At 41.0% G+C, this 20,890-nt stretch overlaps 1 long non-coding RNA gene across 3 annotated transcripts in view; it reads right to left on the bottom strand.

Moving 5' to 3' along the window:
- Positions 1–16,334, bottom strand: part of LOC145553254 (uncharacterized) — a 95,468-nt gene extending 79,134 nt beyond the window's left edge. Inside the window, exons 1-5 of one of the 3 annotated variants that reach the window (XR_014089550.1) lie at positions 15,925–16,334; positions 15,490–15,629; positions 15,176–15,313; positions 14,962–15,067; positions 14,710–14,871 (exon numbers count right to left, since the gene is read on the bottom strand). This is a non-coding gene — a long non-coding RNA (uncharacterized LOC145553254). The other 2 variants (XR_014089548.1, XR_014089549.1) reach the window with 2 other exon arrangements.
- Positions 16,335–20,890: the final 4,556 nt, after the last annotated feature.

The raw sequence follows: 20,890 nt of genomic DNA, 5'->3' as shown, positions 1-20,890 counted from the left end.
TGAGACCAATATGGGCTGGCCCATTTGGGCTAAATGTATGGGCCTCATTCAGCAGTAATGTGGGCTAACTGTGAATGGGGCAGAAATGGGCAACACTATGTGGGGCCCATGTAGTTTCAGTATCATGGGCCCAACATGGGAATACCATGTGGGTTGATCGCATTGAATCAACATAAAATAAGCATGGGCTGACCATACATGGGTTGGACCTGGGCAGGAAAATGTAGACCCTAGTCCTTCTATATGTGGGGAAATGGAGAAAATTTCTTAAAATCTGATTGGACAATGTGGTTACCCTGTCACTTACAAACTTTTCACTATATGTCAAAACAAAAAGCTGCAAGAGCAAGATTATAAAAACTTTGAAAAAAATTACCCGAGATGTCAGATTGATGGCTTTTAGCTAAGAAAATTCTTACTCAGCTGGCCTGTATTGGAGTTGATAAAAGGTAAATTGTAGAAGCAAATGTATAAGCATTTCTTTCTACAAAATGAAAAGCTCTCCTTAGATGGTGACCTTGTCTTGGAGGTCATAAAGAGGTATTGTATTTGAACCTAAAACATGCTCACTATATGATTTCTGTGTCTGGCTCATTTACTAACACCGACATGACACTAGGCTTCCAGAAGACCAAAATATGCTTCAATGCTTTATTTTTTAAACCAGTTCAGTATTGTTCAAGCTACACTTTGAACTCCTAACATTTTTTTTTAAATTATTTTACACTAGAACAGTCCAGATGTCTTCTAACGTTTTTGTGACATTATCTGTTTTAAATATGCATAATTTTCTGCTGCTTACTCAAAATAGGTCATGGTTCAGAGTGGACTTTTGTCCTTGCTTCTTTTTTTTTTAAGTTTATTTAATTTTATTATGAATTGGATGTTCAGACATCCAAAGTGTTTATTGCAGCTTTTTCACATACGGACTTAATTCTTATTTGGAGAAATAGTTCAGATCAGACCATCGTGAAAAATATTACAAAATGTTTAGAAAATAAATTCAAACAAAACTCATCAAGTGAGAAAGACGAGTAAAATTTTGAGCATCTGTTTTTTCATCTGTAAACATTTTCCAAGTTGTCAGCATAAATAAAATAAAAAAAATTAACATTTCTATTAATGATTATTTTTATATCAATCTTTTTTCAATAATATTTTTTACCTTTTTGTTCATTTTTTCTCTGGCACCATTGCCAATAAAGGTTGGTGAATTGAAGTAGGCACTTTACACATCCACTAAAGAAAATAGTTCCAAAGCACATTTGAATAAGGACGACTATATTTATGTATTTTTATTGAGAACGTTTGTGAGTGCTACATCGGTTTTACATGTGTGTTTTGTCTGTATTGTATCAAATTTTAGGGAGAGATTTTTAATCACTAGTTAAAATATTTGCTGCTCGTAATGGTTCAGATGACCGGAGTACCCCAAAAGAGACCTAATTAGTTGTTTCTTTATTTTTTGCTTTTCTTTTGGGTGATACTTCTTCTGATATTGTTAAAACACACACACACACACGCACACATGCACACACACAATAAGTCATCTGCCATCATTAAGGTAAGAGTATTAAGGTAAGAGTACGCTCTGCATCATATTTGGATGCAGAGCGATTTCAAACTGTTCTGGGCCACATCATTTTCATATACGCTGCGGCGTCATTCTGGTTGCTGCTACCGTCAGTTAATTTGAGCGCCAACGCGGCAGAATAAAGTCGGTTCACTAATACATCTAAGTTGCTAGCAGAGGTTGCTTGTAAGTATCTTGACACAATAAAACCACTTACATTATTTGTAAAGAGTAACTATTTTGCTTTCATTCTGTGTACATGGGTTTTAAATAATCTTTCTCACAGCCAATTAAGCCAGCATGCATGGCTGGATCCCATGCTGGCTTGGCTGGGATCCACCCATGCATAGGTGCATTTTTAGGCCAGAGCAGCTAAGCGCTGCGAAGGCCTATTGTAATTGTAGTGTTTCTTATTCTTATGCTTCCGTGAAATTAATTGCCTTTTTGGGGGCTTTATCATATTCAAAAACTCAGCAAACTTCACAGAAAAATGTCCCCCTAGTAAAATTTTTGGATTCTGGTGGAATCCGAAGTGGGCGTGGCCAAACTGCTCTATAGCACCCCCTAAAGTGAGTTGGGGGAAACCGTAGGTCGTAGAGATCTGAAACTCGGATTGTAGGTAGATCCCTCCATATAAAAAAAAAAGTCTCTTGGAGGTACTCCCTAAAATGTACAGGAAGGCGGCCATTTTGGGTCAAAGGTCAAATTTTGGTGATTTTTCAATTGTACTCACTAGGGATTTTGATCTATCGGCGTAATTCTTGGTGAGGATGTAGAAAGGGGTGTAGGATATAAAAGTTATCAAAATGGTGAGTTTTCGTATATGTTGAGTGGGCGTTCCTGGGTGCCGAAGTTGGCGTACTCGCCAAAGAAAACGAAACGCTACAACTTTCACATAAAAAGTTCAATTGGCACCAAACTTGCCATGAGTGATCCTGTTGGGATGCCTGATGATCCTATGTCATCATAGTCTGACTTCACCTAAGCCCCGCCCCCTTAGAACAGGAAGTTACGTTTCGGCCCAGCTGCACCAAACACACTAGGATCGAACCTTGTGGGCCCCTCGACAGGAATCCATAACAATATTATGTGGGCGTGGCCTAATTTCTCTACAGCGCCCCCTAGAATTATTTAAATGATCAGCCCCAAAACATGCTTTAACCTAGAAATATTAAACTTGGTACACATGTATATCTTTTCAGGACCTACTAAAAAGTCTCTTGGAGCCATGCTCAAAACCCAACAGGAAGTAGGCCATTTTGGATCGAAGCCGCCATTTCCTTTTTTTCAGAGACGTCGAAACATCAAACTCGTCCTACAGTTTTTTAGATACAGACTTCAAACTCAGTCAGCAGACAGTTGAGACATTAAAGGTAAAAATTTATCCCAGGAATTTTTGTAAATCAAAGCATGTGGGCGTGGCTAAGTGCCAAACTTTGACTATTCGGCATAAAACATCAAACTGACATAACTTCCACATAGAAGGTCACAGCTGCATCAGACTTTCTGTATCTCACTACTGACCAACGCTCATCACATTGTCATGGTCAGATGATGACATCACCGTAGCCCCGCCCACTTCCGACAGAAAGTCACCTGTTTTTTCTTCTGTATATCTTACTTTCACTGTTATTCATATGGACTTAATCCTCTGCCACCTGACATGAAATGACTTGATGATTAACTCTGTAAATGCTGGCTGACCCATGGGGGCATGGCCAAATTGTTGTCCCTCGCCCTATGCACATGATTGTCTCTAAATAACACACGCGTCTTCCGATTGGCACCAAACTGGATACGTACAGTGGGGAGAACAAGTATTTGATACACTGTTGATTTTTCAGGTTTTCCCACTTGCAAAGCATGTAGAAGACTGTAATTTTTATCATAGGTACTCTTCAACTGTGAGTGATGGAATCTAAAACAAAAATCCAGAAAAATACAATGTATGATTTTAAAATAATTAATTTCCATTTTATTGTGTGAAATGAGTATTTGATCATCTATCAACCAGTAAGAATTTTGGCTCTCACAGACATGTTAGTTCTTCTTTAAGAAACCCTCCTGTTCTCCACTCATTACCTGTATTAACTGCACCTGTTTGAACTCGTTACCTGTATCAAAGACACCTGTCCACACACTCAATCAATCAGACTCCAGCATCTCCACAATGCCCAAGACCAGAGAGCTGTGTAAGGACATCAGGGATAAAATTGTAGACCTGCACAAGGCTGGGATGGGCTACAGGACAATAGGCAAGCAGCTTGGTGAGAAGGCAACAACAGTTGGTGCAATTATTAGAAAATGGAAGAAATACAAAATAACGGAAAATCTCCCTCGGTCTGGGGCGCCATGCAAGATTTCACCTCGTGGAGCGTCCTTGATCTTGAGGAAGGTGAGGAATGAGCCCAGAACTATACGGCAGGACCTGGTCAATGACCTGAATAGAGCTGGGACCACAGTCTCAAAGTAAACAATCAGTAACACTCTACGCCATCAAGGATTAAAATCCTGCAGTGCACACAAGGTGCCCTTCCTCAAGCCAACGCATGTCAAAGCCCATCTGTTTGCAAATGACCATCTGAATGATCCAGAGGAGGAATGGGAGAAGGTCATGTGGTCTGATGAGACAAAAATAGAACTTTTTGGTTTAAACTCCACTCGTCATGTTTGGAGGAAGAAGAATGATGAGTACAACCCCAAGAACACCATCCCAACCATGAAGCATGGCGGTGGAAACATTATTCTTTGGGGATGCTTTTCTGCAAAGGGGACAGGACGACTGCACCATATTGTGAGAAGGATGGATGGGGCCATGTATCGTGAGATTTTGGGCAACAACCTCCTTCCCTCAGTAAGAGCACTGAAGATGGGTCGTGGCTGGGTCTTCCAGCATGATAACGACCCAAAACACACAGCCAGGGCAACTAAAGAGTGGCTCCATAGGAAACATCTTAAGGTCCTGAAGTGGCCTAGCCAGTCTCCAGACCTGAATCCAATAGAAAATCTTTGGAGGGAGCTTAAAGTCCGTGTGGCCCAGCGACAGCCCCGAAACCTGAAGGATCTGGAGGAGATCTGTAAGGAGGAGTGGGCCAAAATCCCTGCTGCAGTGTGTGCAAACCTGGTCAAGAACTACAGGAAACGTCTGATCTCTGTAATTACAAACAAAGGTTTCTGTACCATTTTCTGGTGTATCAAATACTTATTTCACACAATAAAATGGAAATTAATTATTTAAAAATCATACATTGTATTTTTCTGGATTTTTGTTTTAGATTCCATCACTCATAGTTGAAGAGTACCTATGATAAAAATTACAGTCATCTACAAGCTTTTCAAGTGGGAAAACCTGAAAAATCAACCGTGTGTCAAATACTTGTTCTCCCCACTGTAGGACCTTTGGTCACCGCTACACAGCCCAAAAGGATTGAATTGTAATTTCACTCCACTGCGCCCTCTAGGTCATTCCATCAGCTATATCTCCTCTCTACAACGACCAATCTGTGTCGCCAGGGAACCATGCCAAACTCATCGGTGTGTACGGCTTGGCGGACGCGCTCTTAAACTGCGTGAGAGCGTACGTGGTGGCAGGCGGGCGGCGGTGCTGGATCCCCCGCGGTGGCTATAGGCCGGAGCGGCGTTTGGCTGCGAGGGCCGCTTGAGGCTCCGCGGAGCTTTAATTTATTTTTATTAGGCCCGAGCAGCTAAGCGCTGCGAAGGCCTATTGTAATCGTGCTGTAAATTATTAGTCTTTCGTAAAATAAATTGGCTTTTTGGGGGCTTTATCATATTCAAAAACTCACCAAACTTGGCGGCCGCATAGAGCCCGGTGAAAATTTACGTATTTTTTGGTCGGCGTGAAAATCGCACAAGAAACGGCTCAAGGGCGCCACCTAGCAACTTTCAAAAGACTGCTTCCTATTCATTTACTTTATCGTAGAGACTTGACAGTTGTACAGCTCTCCAAGACACTCAGAATTTACAATTAATGTCATAGTGCAAGTACCCTAGGAAGTTGGCCATTTTGGATTGAAGTTCCAATTTTGACCCCATTTTGGCCGTTTACAGACGTCGCATTTGATCGAACTCCTCCTAGGGAATACGATCGATCGGCTTCAAACTCGGTCAGACCGTTCATAACGCATGGCTGTTATCAAATTGGTGAGTTTTCGTGCATGCTGAAGGGATCGTACCAGGGGTCAAAGTTCTCTGTCTCGCCATAAAACATGAAACTGTTATAACTCATACACAAAAACTCACAGAGGCATCAAACTTTCAGTGATTGATCATCATCGGGTACCCTAGAATAATCAATGGTCAAATGATGACATCACTTAGGCCACGCCCTCTGAGAACAGGAAGTGTAATGTTTTACACTGAATGATCCCTATCTGACCCCTTTGACCTAATAAAGATGAAACTCTGTCCACAAACAGAAAACATGTTGGTGTGTTGTGGATTCCAACCCCGTTTGTTTTTGATGGAGTAGGTGGGCGTGGCGGCGTGGCGAAGTGACCTTTAACGCCGTATTCATTCGTTTGGCTCTAGATTCCACAATTTTGAGCCCAGGTGCACCAAACTTGACATGAGTCATCCTGTTTGGATCCCCTATGATCATATGTCATCATAGTCTAACGTCATCAAAGCCCCGCCCCCTCAGAACAGGAAGTGCCTTTTTTCATTGGAATGCTCCATCTCTTGCTCTTTTGACCTAATCAAGATGATTCTGTGTTGGATGACAGATAACAAGTTGGTCTCACTTGCTTTAAAGCGGCAAGAGTTTCCAGTAGAGGGTGTGGCCGTGGCAGCGCGGCGAATCAGAGGTCACTCCACCACCATACCTTTGGCTCTAGATTTCACGTGTTTCATCCCAGTTGCACCAAACTCACTAGGATGCACCCTTATCGAACCCCGAACAGGAATGCATAACAAACATTGATGGGCGTGGCCGAATTTCTATATAGCGCCCCCTAGAATTTTTTAAATGATCAGCCCCAAGCCATGCTTTAACCTAGAAATATGATACTTGGTTCACATGTGTACCTTGTCAGGACCTACAAAAAAGTCTCTTGGAGCCATGATCAAAACCCTACAGGAAGTCGGCCATTTTGGATAAAAATCCGCCATTTCCTGTTTTACATAGGCGTCGTATTTGGTCAAACTCCTCCTACAGCGTTTGAGATACAGACTTCAAAGTCAGTCAGCTGAGAGTTCAGACATTAAAGGTCTAATGTTATGACAGGAACTTTTGTATGTCAAAGCATATGGGCGTGGCTAAGTTCCAAACTTTGACTATTTGCCATAAGACATCAAACTGACATAACTTCCACACACAAGGTCACAGCTGCATCAAACTTCCTATGTCTCAGTACTCACCAACCCTCATCACATTCTCATGGTCATATGATGACTTCACCTTAGCCCCGCCCACTTCCGACAGGAAGTCACCTGTTTTTTCTACTGTATGTCTCACTTTTACTGTGTTATTCATATGGAATTAATCCTCTGCCACCTGACATAATATGACTTGATGATGAACTCTGATTATGAACTCTGACCCGTGGGGCGTGGCCAAATGGCTGTCCCTCGCCATATGCACACAATTGTCTCTAAATCAAACACATGTCTTCCGATTGACACCAAACTGAATACGTATGACCTTTGTTCACCGCTATAGAGCCCAACAGGATTCCATTGTAATTTGACTCCATTCCACCCCCTAAGTCATACCATCACCTATAACTCCTCTCTACATCGACCGATCTGCACCAAATTTGTGGTGTGTCACCAAGGAACCATGCCGAACTCATCGGTGCATACTGTCTGGCTGATGCGTGCGTAAACTGCACGAAGGCGTACGCGGTGGCAGGCGGGCGGCGGTGCTGCATGCCCACGGTGGCTATAGGCCGGAGCGGCGCTTGGCTGCGAGAGCCGCTTGAGGCTCCGCGGAGCTTTAATTTATTTTTTTCTTCTGACAAATGAATTGGCGTTTTTGGGGGCTTTAACATATTCAAAAACTCACCAAAATTGGTGGGCCCATAGTGTCAAATATTTGCGTATTTTAAGGTCTACGCAAAAATCGCAAAAAAAATGGCTCAACATCGCCCCCTAGAATATTTCAAAAGACCCTTTCCTATTCACTTACTTTATCAAAGAAACTTGAAATTTGGTACACTTGTAGAACTCCCCAAAACACTCAGAATTTACAGTGATTCTCATAGTGCACGTCAAACAGGAAGTCGGCCATCTTGGATTGAATTTGCAAATTTGACACCAATTTGGCTATTTATAGCCTTTGCATTTGATCAAACTCCTCCTAGAGCTTTTGATGGATTGGCTTCAATCTTGGTCAGTTGGTTCATAAGGCATGCCCGATTCAAAGTTATCAAACTGGTGAGTTTTCGTGCATGTTGAAGGGGTGATACCAGGGGTCAAAGTTCACCGACTCACCAGAAAATAATAAACTTATATCTCCTACAAAGAAACTCACAGAGCCTTCAAACTTTCTGTTTCTGATCACCTTTGCATGCCCTACAAGACCTAATTGTAAATTTTGACATCACCTAAGCCACGCCCCCTTAGTACAGGAAGTGTCATGTTTTACTGTGAACAGTCGCTATCTGACCCCTTTGACCTAATCAACATGAAACTGTGTCCACAGACAGAAGACATGTTGATGTGTTATGGTATCCAACCTCACGTGGTTTGGATGCAGCAGGTGGGCGTGGCAGTGTGGCGACTTGACCTGTAACGCCATGGACATACGTTTGGCTCTGAATTCCACAATTTTCAGTCCAGCTGCACCAAACTCACTGGGATCCTTATCCAACCCCGGACAGGAATCCAGTGCAATATTTTGTGGGCGTGGCCTACTGTCTCAATAGCGCCCCCTAGAAGATTTTAAATAATCAGCCCCAAGCCATGCTTTAACCTAGAATTATGAAACTTGGTACACGTGTATCTTTTCAGGATGTAGAAAAAAGTCTCTTGGAGCCATGGTCCAAACCCAACAGGGAGGCGGCCATTTTGAGTCAAAGGTCAAATTTTGGCCATTTTACTCACGTCGAATTTTAACAAACTCCTCCTAGGGACTTTGATCTATCGGCTTCATTTTTGGTCAGGACGCAGTTAAGGGGTATGGCATTAAAAGTTATCAAAATGGTGAGTTTTCGTCCATGTTTAGGGACGTTCCGGGGTGCCGAAGTTGGCGTACTTGCCACAGAAAACCAACGGCTACAACTTTCACATAGAAAGGTCAATTGGCACCAAACTTGGTATGAGGGATCCTGGTTGGATTCCTGACGATCGTATTTCGTCATAGTCTGACCTCACCTAAGCCCCGCCCCCTCAGAACAGGAAGTGACTTTTGTTTACTTGGAAAGATACAGCTCTGGCTCTCTTGACCTAATCAAGATGATCTGGTGTCAGATGACTGATAAGTTGGTCTCACTTGCTTTAAAGCGCCAAGAGTTTCCAGTGGAGGACGTGGCCGTGGCGGCACAGCCAAGTCACAGGTCACGCAGCCACCATACGTTTGGCTCTAGATTCCACATGTCTCTGTCCAGCTGCACCAGACTCACTGAGATCGATCCTTGTCCACCCCCCGTCATAAATCCAGTGGAAAATTTGGTGGGCGTGGCCTAATTCCTCCACAGCGCCCCCTAGAATATTTTAAATAATCAGCCCCCAGCCATGCTTTATCCCACAATTCTGAAACTTGGTACACATGTGTAACTTGTCAGGACCTACAAAAAAGTCTCTTGGAGCCATGGTAAAACCCAACAGGAAGTCGGCCATTTTGGATCAAAGTCACCATTTTGTCTTTTTTCATTGATGTCGCATCTGGGTGAACTCGTCCTAGAGCTTTCCAGATCCAGGCTTCAAACTCAGTCAACACAGTCTTGAGGCATTGAGGGTCAAAAGTTAGCAAAGGAATTTTCCTATGTCAAAGCATGTGGGCGTGGCCAAGCCTCAAATCTGGCCATTCTCCATGAAACATGAAGGCTGGGGGAACTGCGCCAGAGCGTCAGCGGTGGCGAGAGTGGTGGTGCAGGAACCCCCACGGTGGCAAATAGGCCGGAGAGGCGCTGAGCTGCGAGGGCCTCCAACGCCGCTTGCGGCTTTAATTTTTTATGAAACTGCATTTCATTGGGCTAGATAGGTAATGATGAATGGGCATGGGTTTTGTCTGGGCTAACTACACGAGGCCCATATGTTTAACCTAAAATGGGACCCATATTGTCAGCCCATTTGGGCAAATGTATAGACTATTCAGCATTATTGTGGGCTAACTGGGAATGGGACAGAAATGGGCAACACTAAATGGGGCCCATGTGGTTTCAGTATATTTGGCATAAAAACTTTTTTGTAAATAGAATGAAGGCATAATAGTAAATATTTTAAAATCATGTTTGTTTTATTATGTAAGTGATATTTTAAAGCGTTTTATTCTGTCATAGTTTGACTGCAAAAATCAAACAAACTGCATGACAAGTATTCAGTCTGGTGTTTGGGTCTCAACTAGCCATTTGTTTGAAAATGGGAGCTTTAGATTTACCAATGTTTTAATACTTTTTTAAAAGTTATTTTCTAAAGGCTACTATGGAGAAGCGCGACAAAGGCTTGCAAGGGCAGAAGCAACATCGGATCTTCAAACACATAATGATATTCCAGAAAAACAACGTAGAAGGTAATGTGGAACAGGGACTTATGTAACACACAACTCTAGATCTTCTGTCTCCCTAGTTGTCATTTGAGCTCCTCTCAATTTTTACCCATTTGGCTCTCCTTGCTTTACTTTTTCCTCCTAATCCTTCAAAATTTATTGTGACTTAAATTGATACATACATTAACACAAAGATTCCCAAATTGTGGGGCACACCCCAGGTCGCCGTGCCATTGCAGGGGAGGCGCGGGAAGCCGTCTGGATGAAAAAAACAAAACATGAACGCTGTATGCGCTGGGTTTTTACCTTATAATGGCCAACTCTCTGTTATTCCTATGTCAATCTGATACAGTAGGGGCTTCCACACTTCCCATATCTGTGTCCTCTGTCACTTTTATCAGCAGTTAAAACTGTTTAATCTAGCGGTTCTCAACGTGGGAGGTACCGCCCCCCAGGTGGCGTTGGCGGACATTTTTACAAAAGGGGGGCGCTGGGATGCCTTTGGGGAGCATTTCGTTGAAGGTAAACTTTACACCTTAAAATGCACAACAATGCCAGTTTAGACTTTGAGCAACTTGGTAAAACTGTATTGTGTAACATTAAATCATGCTTGGCTGCAACTGTATCGATGGCAGCTCTTCTTCTATTCAGTGTTTGTAGCTTCTGTTAGCTTCTTGGCGCAGCTCCGTTCTCCTACTACTGGTAGCTAAAATCACGATACCCTCACTGTGTGTCCCTCTGAAAAATAAACCCATTTAAATAAAGAAATCAAGAAATCCCTCCATGGGTGACACCTCGATAGAGAGCGTTCATTTTATAGCGTTAACACGGAGCTGTAAGTGGTCCGGTATGAAACGGGGGTGATAGAACAACACAGCACTTTTAAATTTCAATAATCAGAATGCAGAAATTGTTTCCGTTGTTTTAAAAGGTTTATGTCAGCCTGCCTTTTCCCCATCGATACGCTTCCCGACCGCCCTGCACCTGACGGGGTTAAGAAAAACGACGAGCACATTGCGCAAAACTCTGAAACAGGAGAAGCGGGACATAAAACGGAGCGACGAACTAGATGTGAATTATGGCATAAAAACAGAGAATCCGACGCTAAACAGTGAAAAATCAACACATGATGTGAAACACATGACGATTAGGAGGCGCAGCAGGTGATGAGTGAAGATTACCGAACGTCAATAAATGATAAAATAAATGTAGCAACAGGAAAGAAACTAAAGTGGACATAGCAATAAACCAAGAGAGGATAATACTAATCAAAAGAAACTAAATGGAAATGAATTAAGAACAAAATGCAAGAATAAACTAAGAATCTAAAGTAAATACAGAGGAATAAACTTGTATGGCAAGACCTTCAGAGCAATAATACATACAGACACTGTATGGCAAGAATAAACAGACACTATTTCCAGATAAAAGGTAAAATAATATTGCTGAAGTGCCATGGGTTTGTTGAGACCACATCTAGTACTGAGAATAAATGTATATTAAAGAACTGATCACTTATTTATGTTTTTAATTAGATTTGATATATTTATTTCTTCAATATTATTTTTCATGTCAGTGTTAATGTCATGAGGCTGATGACTCCATGACACTTTCAGTTTGACTCATTAGGATTTGATTAAGAACCAGATTTGTTCTTTGTAATTTCTGTCCAGTAAAATTATTAATCTATAAATCAATAGACAGGTCTATATAAAGATATAATCCAAGTTTCTGTCTCATATTTGTATGGCATTAAAAGGATCTGGAACTTTAGTTTTTTCACTGAAAGCTCTGGTTTGCACAATAAATGCCATGTGGGTGAAATTTGATGGATGATACTCTGATGTCCCATTCTCCTGAAGGCAGCACAGAGCTGCACCACCAGAAACTGACAGAAACACTGAAGAGAAGAAGAGTTATGATTAATGTAGTTACAGTTCTATCCATGTTTTAATGTTGCAGAGCTCAGTCGGTTTGCAAATAGTTTAAAGTTTAAACTGGCATGTTGAACATCGTTTATCTGGTCATTTTGTGTAATATTTAACAACTAGAAAATGGCACAAAATAAGAATTTTTTTTCTCCACTCTAACTGGTTGCTGTTAGACCTACAGATTTTAACTTGAATGTTCATTGCATTTTTCATAGACGCCTGTGAAAATAATTTCTATTCCCATGACATTTTTGTTCTCTGGGAAATTATTTTTGATGATAAATACAGAAACAAGCATAAAAATCAAAACATCTACAATAGTGATAGTAATATTAATAATAAAATAATGGTCAGTGTAAAGTAGCCTGCAAATTCTTTGGTGGGGGGCGGTGAGGGACCTGGATAAAGGCTAGGGGGGCGCTGGCCCAAAAAAGGTTGAGAAACACTGGTTTAATCCGTTGTCAACATGTGGTAACCTGTTTTTCCGAGCCGCCTTTAAACGCAACATGAGCGCTACTTACGCTCGCGCTGGGTTTACAGCTGTGCGGCAGTGAAGGAGACCTGCTGCTGCTGTGCAGAGCTACGAAGGTGTGTTAGAATCATGGCAGCAAACCAGCAAAAAGCAAAGAACTTTTCACAGTTTTTCCGCCAAACTAACTGACTGAGTTGAGTAAAGCTGTTGGATGCAGGTAAAGTTAGCTAAAAGATGACTAGCTAATATCAACACATCACCTTAAGCTTAACAAGTAGCCTGTAGGCTACTGATGTTGTTGTCTATGTTCAGCTGTGTTGTTTATGCCCCCCCCCCCACCCCCCCTTTTTGTCAGTCGTTGATTTATATAGATTAATATATTTTCAATTTACAATAAGAATATACTGTGTGTATTAGGGATGCTCCGATCAGGTTTTTTGCTTCCAAATCGGATACCGATCACCCATGGGGCCCATCTCTGCCGATCATCTGGATTGGCTATTTTTTCGCTTTAGGTATAAATGATAACATGTTATCTGGCAAAATTAAAAAATGTTCTGGTAATAAATTCACTTAATTTAGACATAAACATGCAAAATACTTTCAGGCACAATACAGCAGCTCAAAAAGACAACTGAAAAACCTGCAATAAGTAAAATAATAACAGTAAAATTCTCAGTTCCATAAATTATTAGTCAAATAAGCCTGCCTATATCAAATAATGTCAAGTAGTAAAGGAGACATTCATTATAGTTAAACGCAGACTGCATCAAAATAAACAATCCTGAGTTACTAAATCATAACTTCCTGAAAGCCTGGCTAGATGATTAATACTGGTTCTGATTGGCTGTTTCTGAATGAGCTGAGTAATTCTGGAGGAGGTTGAGGAGATCGATTATTTTCTGATTATCTGTCTTATGTTCGGACAGAGCAAGTTTTAATACATATGTAAAATCTTTTTTTGTTTAAGTTATAGCTGCAGCAGACTTTTGGTGTGAGAGTTCACTGCTGAGTGGAGGTTGAGCAGCGCTATGTCTGTGAAATGTTACTACCAGTAGTGGCGGTTCAAGAGCGAGAGCCGAATCAGCATCTTACACTGCTAGCTCAAAGACCTAAATTAATTTTCAGTTTATTTGTTGAGCTTTCTGACCATGATGCTAATCCGGGTGAGTGTCGCTAGTTGTGCTTTAACTTCTATCTGATCACTCCAGATGTCCTTTTGTTTTTGCATTGAGCCTCGATGCAGCCAAACTCCGTCAAGTTTTTAAATGCCATATTATTTGTTGTGTTGGTGCATTTTGACGAGGTAATTTTCCGACCCAACTTGCAATGAGAGCCTTACCCAACTGTAAGGCTCTCATTCACTCAGAGCCTTACAGTTTCATACAACAGGATTTGTTGCTGGGCGCTTGCGCAGTGTGAATGAAAGAAAAGATCAGCTGAACACACAGGCTGCGAATGAGATACAGGTGATTGGCAACAAGAGACCCTGATCGCCCAGGTGAAAAAAAAGTATACTTTAGTATATTAAATTTTAACATACTTTAGTATACTTTTATTGATGTACTTAAACTGTACTATTTTGGAACAACTAATTTTGTGCTTAGTATACTTTAGTAGTATTTAAATAGTATTAAATTACAACTAATAGTATATTTTAGAAACTATACGTACTTTTTTGGAACAACTTCAAGTGTACTTAGACTGTACTTAAAGTATACTTTTTAAATATCATATTTCAGAGCTTTATTATATTTTGATATTATTCTTATATTTTGAATGTAATAATTCTGTCTCAAAATTATATTAAAAATATATATTTATACTTCAAATATATTTTAAATATAATATTAATATATTAATGCATTTAAATTACACTTATTTTTGATTTCCTGCTATTGATAATAAACTACAATTTTAATTACTCGCGAACGTCTTTTTTACTACGTACCTATTTTGTACATGACATGCATAACTACACTGCAGTACTTACATGCTAAAATTACATGGGAAGATTAATTACACAAGATGTTCAAGGTAATTCAAATATTGTTTTATTACCGACATTTTAAAATTGTCCAATTTTACTCACAACTTTATGAACTTGACATAAATTATCAGTTTACACATCAAAAGTGAACACATGAACATGAAAATTTAAGTGTGACAATAAAACATGAAAATGAGGATCAATGACAGAACATTCCCGTTCACTGCACCTTACAGAAACCTACCAAAAAGAACAATAGAGCAACTAAACAGAGAAAGTGTTTGTATTTAAAGAGAACAGAAAAATGGCAAATAAAAAAATAATACTTACAATTTTAAGACGTTGTGGACTCGCCATGTATGTGACATCATAAGAACTGATGATGATTGGGACCAGATGCCTGGGGTGGAAAAACATTTCTGAGTTTCTTCTTTGCCTGTTTATGTTAGAAGTAGAAAAAAATAGTCAGCAATGTCATAGAACCAGCTGATGTTGGCATTAACTATGAAGCTGTTTTAAGTGTGGACTTAAGGAGACAAACTACCTTAAAATCTTTCCATCCATGATCTGAACACACTGATCCTTGCAGGGTGGTGAGGGGGGCTGGTGGTGCCCATCTCCAGCAGCCATCAGATGAGAGGCTGGGTTCACCCTGGACAGGTCACCAGTCCATCACAGGGCCCTGAAAGCCAACGACAAATTTAAAAAATGAAAGATAAATGTTAGATTAACAAGAAGAGAAAAATTCTTTCCAGTTACCTTTAAATCAAATCATGTTTATTAAGCACTTGGTGTTGGTAACACAACAGTTTTTGTTGTTGAAAATGTAGCTAGCTGCTCAGTAAAAAACAAACTTACATCATGAAGACGATGTGGAGGTTCATCCTCAGAGCTGGTTGGTGATCTGGTGGAGTCAGAGCTTCTTCTGAGACAGAAAGTCTTTAGGTTTTCTAACACCTGATTTCTCTGGCTTCCTCTTTCATCTTCATTTGCTTAGACTGCAAACATATGTTGAAGATAAAAACATTGATGAGCGAGTTATAACAACAACCTCACAATATCAAAGTCTCTCTGTCTTATGGAGCTTAATTAAAACCAGGTTAGTTTATGAATTAAAGTATAAGTCGCAACAAACAACCTCAATGCAGTTATAACATGAAGCTGAATTATTGCTATAGTAATAATCATACAAGTCCCAATAAAATTGATAAAATATTTAAGAAACCAACGTAAGTTATATATGTTTACTGCACTGTTTATAATTAAATGAAGATAATTAATAAGCAAACTTACCACCAGCTAGAAACACTTAGCAGCCTTCGTCCCTCCGGGCTCCTTTTGTGACACACATTTCATTTCAATCGGTTGTTGTCCCGTTGTGTTGTCGTCTAACTCGGACGTCACCAGCTTGAATTAACCAAAATTACTAACTATTATCAAGGCCCTCTCTACTTTGAAGGCAATATTATGCGAGTAAAAATGGCGAATTTGAACAGCGTCTGTTATCTTCCCTGCTTCAAGTTTTTTCTTCTCTTTGTGGGTTTTTTAAAAATGAAAAAACACCACATAAATGAAAATGTGCAATACTGCCACCATCTGGTCTGGAGTATGAACTGGAGCTAATGCTGTTGATTATAAGGTTTTACATCACACATCTGAAAATTGATTGGGTACTTTCTTAAAAATTACATCCTGGTTATCATTTTTTTAGTGTATGCAATTTCAAGAAATAGTAGAAGATTATAAGGCACTTAAAAATTCATACATATTCATTCATATTTTGTTCACTTAAAGTATACTTTTATTTAATAAATTAAAAGTATTTTAGTACAATTATGTTTAAGTGTGTTTAAGTTCTAATTTCGAAATTGGTACAAGTGTATTTTTTAGTATACTTCAGATATACTTATAGGTAGTACACTTAATATTTAGTATACTTAAGGTGCACTTTCACAAATTTAAGTATGTTTGAAGTATACTAAAGTATACCTTTTTTCACCTGGGTATGTTTATACATTTGTTGTATTAAACTAGTTTCTGTTATTTTCAAATATAATTTTGTAATTTTTTTTGTTTACCAGTGCATTTCTTGTTGTGGCATCATTCGCTGTTAATAAAGCTCTTATTATTGAAGAGTTAAAAAACTGACAATATTTCAAATAACGAAATAAAAGCCTTGACCAAATTAAATGTTTCATCTATTTTTTCTAATGCATGTTTTGTGCTAAAGCATTTTAGTACTTTGGTTTGTTGATTAAGATTGCATATCTATGAATGTAATTCACTTCCAGGTTAGGTGAGAAAGACCCCATTGTTCCTACAGGAATAAGGCATCTGGCTCCAACTAAAACCACAGTCAGGGCCTGTTAAACCCATATGGGCTACAGCATATGGACCCATCATGGAAAATGTGGAAATACACATTTGTTACCCATGCTAGCCCAGTTTAGATCTAATTGGGGCCCAGGTAAATATTTCTGAAAGCACCCTAGTGGGCCACAGATGGGTCTCATGTAAGTTAACCATCTGGGTCCCACTGAAAACCCAGTCGGCTCCCATTTAAATCTACCTGGGCTAACCATGTGGGGCCACCATGAAACCCGTGGACAAACCCATTTGGGGCCCATATTGTCGACCCTCTTTTATCCCATATGGGGCCCACATAGGTATGCTGGCTGGGATGGGCACAAAATAATGGCTATAAGTCCAGTTAACTAATTTTAAAATCAGGCATTAATCAATGCTTTACTACAATCTACCTGCAATGCATGTGGCTAGAGCAGGGGTGGGCAACTCCAGACCTCGAGGCCGGTCTCCTGCAACTTTTAGGTGCATCTCAACTTTAACACACCTGAATCAAATAACGAGGTCGTTAGCAGGACTCTGGAGAACTTGACTGCACTGAGGAGGTGATTCAGCTGCTGGATTCAAGTGTGTTGGACCAGGGAGACGTCTAAGAGTTGCAGGACACTGGTCCTCGAGAACCAGGATTGCCCACCCCTGGGCTAGAGTCAGAGTAAAGTCCTGACTGAATGAAAATTATTATAACCTATTTATGTCACGTTAACGAAGAACAGCTGAAAACTTACCGGGTTTATCAACTGTGGTAGCAATTTGGCTCCAACTCCTCTCCTTGTCATTTCTATATTCTTTGCACGAAATATTGTATAAATATTAATGTTGTTTCCACATATCATCTCCAATGTCCACTGGACTTCCGGTTGCACCGTGTCAGCTGTTTGGGATTCCCCTCCGTAATTTCCCCTCAGAAAGCGCGGAGGAGAATCCGAGCTTTCTGATTGGCTACCTGTCACATTCAGCGTTAAGCTCCCAGTCGGGGAAAACCCCTGATTTAGATCGGAGCGGCCACGACGATCTAAATCACACTACAGGATGATCGGTTGCGAAATCACCAGCGACAATCTTAGATCAGCCAACGATCTAAGATTATCTTAAGGGGAAAATAGGGGCAAAAGATTGTGTAGTGTGAACTACTGCATCAGGTAGTGTGATGTGCCCATCTTCTCTATTTAAATCTAGTGATTACTGAAGGGCAATATAGTACACAGATTTCATATCTGCACTCTTTTGGTTAAATGCAGTATTTATTTCCACTTTGGATTTATGTTGTTTACTTTTTATTCAAGTACATTTTTTGTTAATGGAGACTGAGAATCCATTTTATTTATATCAGTTACAGTGTTAAGTGTTCTTTTGAAAATAAAGTGTATCGATCTATGGCAGGAAATTGCATGCATTAATAGTAATTTCCATGAAATCAGTGTCAAAAGGTCTTGAAACAATATTATCATTTATCGCAATAATTTTTTAGGCAATTAATCGCTCAGCAAAATTTGTTATTGTGACAGGCCTAGTCATGGTGTTTTAAAAATTTGACCCACATGTAGGAAAAACTCATGAAGCAAGGCAGATTTGTGCGATTTCTTTAAAGTAAAAAAGAAATCACACAATAATGTCCAGGTGGACAAAATAATGTCCACCTGGACATTATTTTGAGATAATGTCCAGGTGGACATTATTTTGAGATAATGTCCAGGTGGTGATGAATAAGAGAGGGCGGTATGAAATCTTGCATGGCTGTAAGGCAAATATAAATATTGAACTGGGTTATATCTTATAATTTGTGAAATTATCAAAGCTCACGGGAGAGTGAAGAAGGTCTGGGTCATCACAGTGGTCTGGTACATGTATATTTCCCCTGAGCATGGACAGGTAGGTGGGTTGTTCAAATTACCTGGTGGAAGAAGAGCTCATCGGCAGTCATTAAGTCAGGTCAGTTAACCTGGTAAGTATATTGTGGAGGGAGCTGTTTGTCTCAGAAGGAGATCATGGAAGGAATCTCCCATATTATCCATCCATCCATCCATCCTCTTACACCCTTGTCCCTAGTAGGGTCGGGAGGGGTGCTGGCCTATCTCCAGTGAGACATTTCGGGTGAGAGACGGGGTACACCCTGAACAGGTTGTCAGTCCTCCCAGATTATCCTCAGAAGAAAAAGAGAGAGAAAATTCAACACATCACAAAAATAAATCATACAGAATATTTCACAGAAAGATTGGAACTACCACATAAATCAATCAATCAATCAAATTTTATTTGTATAGCACATTTCAGCAGCAAGGCATTTCAAAGTGTTTTACATAATTAAAAAAACAGCATCAGTCAACAATGAATAATCCTTTTTAATCCAAAGTGAGACAGATTAGGCAGGAGCAGCGTGTGCAGCTCCGCCCCCTGGAGGTGGTCTGCTGCTCAGTGGAAAACACCAAAAACAACCCAGATTGACTTCAGGTCCTTAAGGTGAGCAGAATATTATTTTCTGCACTGCTTTAAGTTTTTAGCTCTCCAATATTATTATGTAATGAAAATATGCTGATCTATAAATGGAAGAACCCATTTCATTCTAATTTCCAGAGAGAAAACCAAAATAAGCTGAAGTTACATCAACCACTTTCATCCTAAAATAAAGGCAACTGGTTAGTTCAGCAGAATTAACTGACTGAACAATTCACCGCTTTTATTTTAAACATTATCCTTTAATTCAACATTTCAGAAACAGAATATCAGCAGTCTGCATATCACTAGCTGCATTTCCATTATACATGTGTGCAAATTTTTGTCGATATTCAGTTGATGTTGAAAAACAATTTGTGTTGTTTCCATTAAATAAGAAATTAAATTTAAATAACTTGGTGAATCCTCTCCTTGGGCTGCCACCTTATCGTGGTGGAGGGGTTTGAGTGTCCCAATGATCCTAGGAGCTATGCTGTCTGGGGCTTTATGCCCCTGGTAGGGTCACCCAAGGAAGACAGGTCCTAGGTGAGGAACCAGACAAAGTGCAGCCCGAAGACCCCTATGATGAATACAAACTTTGGACTGCGTTTTCCCTCGCCCGGACGCGGGTCACCGGGGCCCCACTCTGGAGCCAGGCCTGGAGGTGGGGAACGATGGCGAGCGCCTGGTGGCCGGGCTTTTACCCACGGAGCCCGGCCGGGCTCAGCCCGAAGAGGAGACGTGGGTCCCCCTTCCGATGGGCTCACCACCTGTCCGAGGGGCCAAAGGGGTCGGGTGCATTGTGCTATGGGTGGCAGCCAAGGGAGGGGACCCTGGCGGCCTCATCCTCGGCTGCAGAAGCTGGCTCTTGGGACGTGGAACGTCACCTCTCTGGTGGGGAAGGAGCCGGAGCTAGTGTGCGAGGCTGAGAGGTTCCGGCTAGAAATAGTCGGCCTCACCTCGACGCATGGCTCTGGTTCTGGAACCAGTCTCCTTGAGAGGGGCTGGACGTACTTCCACTCTGGAGTTGCCCACGGTGAGAGGCGCCGGGCTGGAGTGGGCATACTTGTTGCCCCCCATTTGGGCGCCTGTACGTTGGGGTTCACCCCTGTGAACGAGAGGGTAGTCTCCCTCCGCCTACGGGTGGGGGGACGGGTTCTGACTGTTGTTTGTGCTTACGGGCCGAACGGCAGTTCAGATTACCCACCCTTCTTGGAGTCCTTAGAGGGGGTACTGGAAAGTGCCCCTCCTGGGGACTCCCTTGTTCTACTGGGAGACTTCAACGCTCACGTGGGCAATGACAGTGAGACCTGGAGAGGCGTGGTTGGGAGGAACGGCCCCCCCGATCTGAACCCAAGCGGTGTTCTGTTGTTGGACTTCTGTGCTCGTCACAGATTGTCCATCACGAACACCATGTTCAGGCATAAGGGCGTCCATATGTGCACTTGGCACCAGGACGCCCTAG

This window comes from Poecilia reticulata, chromosome 10, assembly GCF_904066995.2.
Source record: "Poecilia reticulata chromosome 10, P_reticulata-male-v2, whole genome shotgun sequence".
Taxonomy (NCBI): Eukaryota; Metazoa; Chordata; class Actinopteri; order Cyprinodontiformes; family Poeciliidae; genus Poecilia; species Poecilia reticulata.
This window is presented reverse-complemented; position numbering and strand designations above follow the sequence as displayed.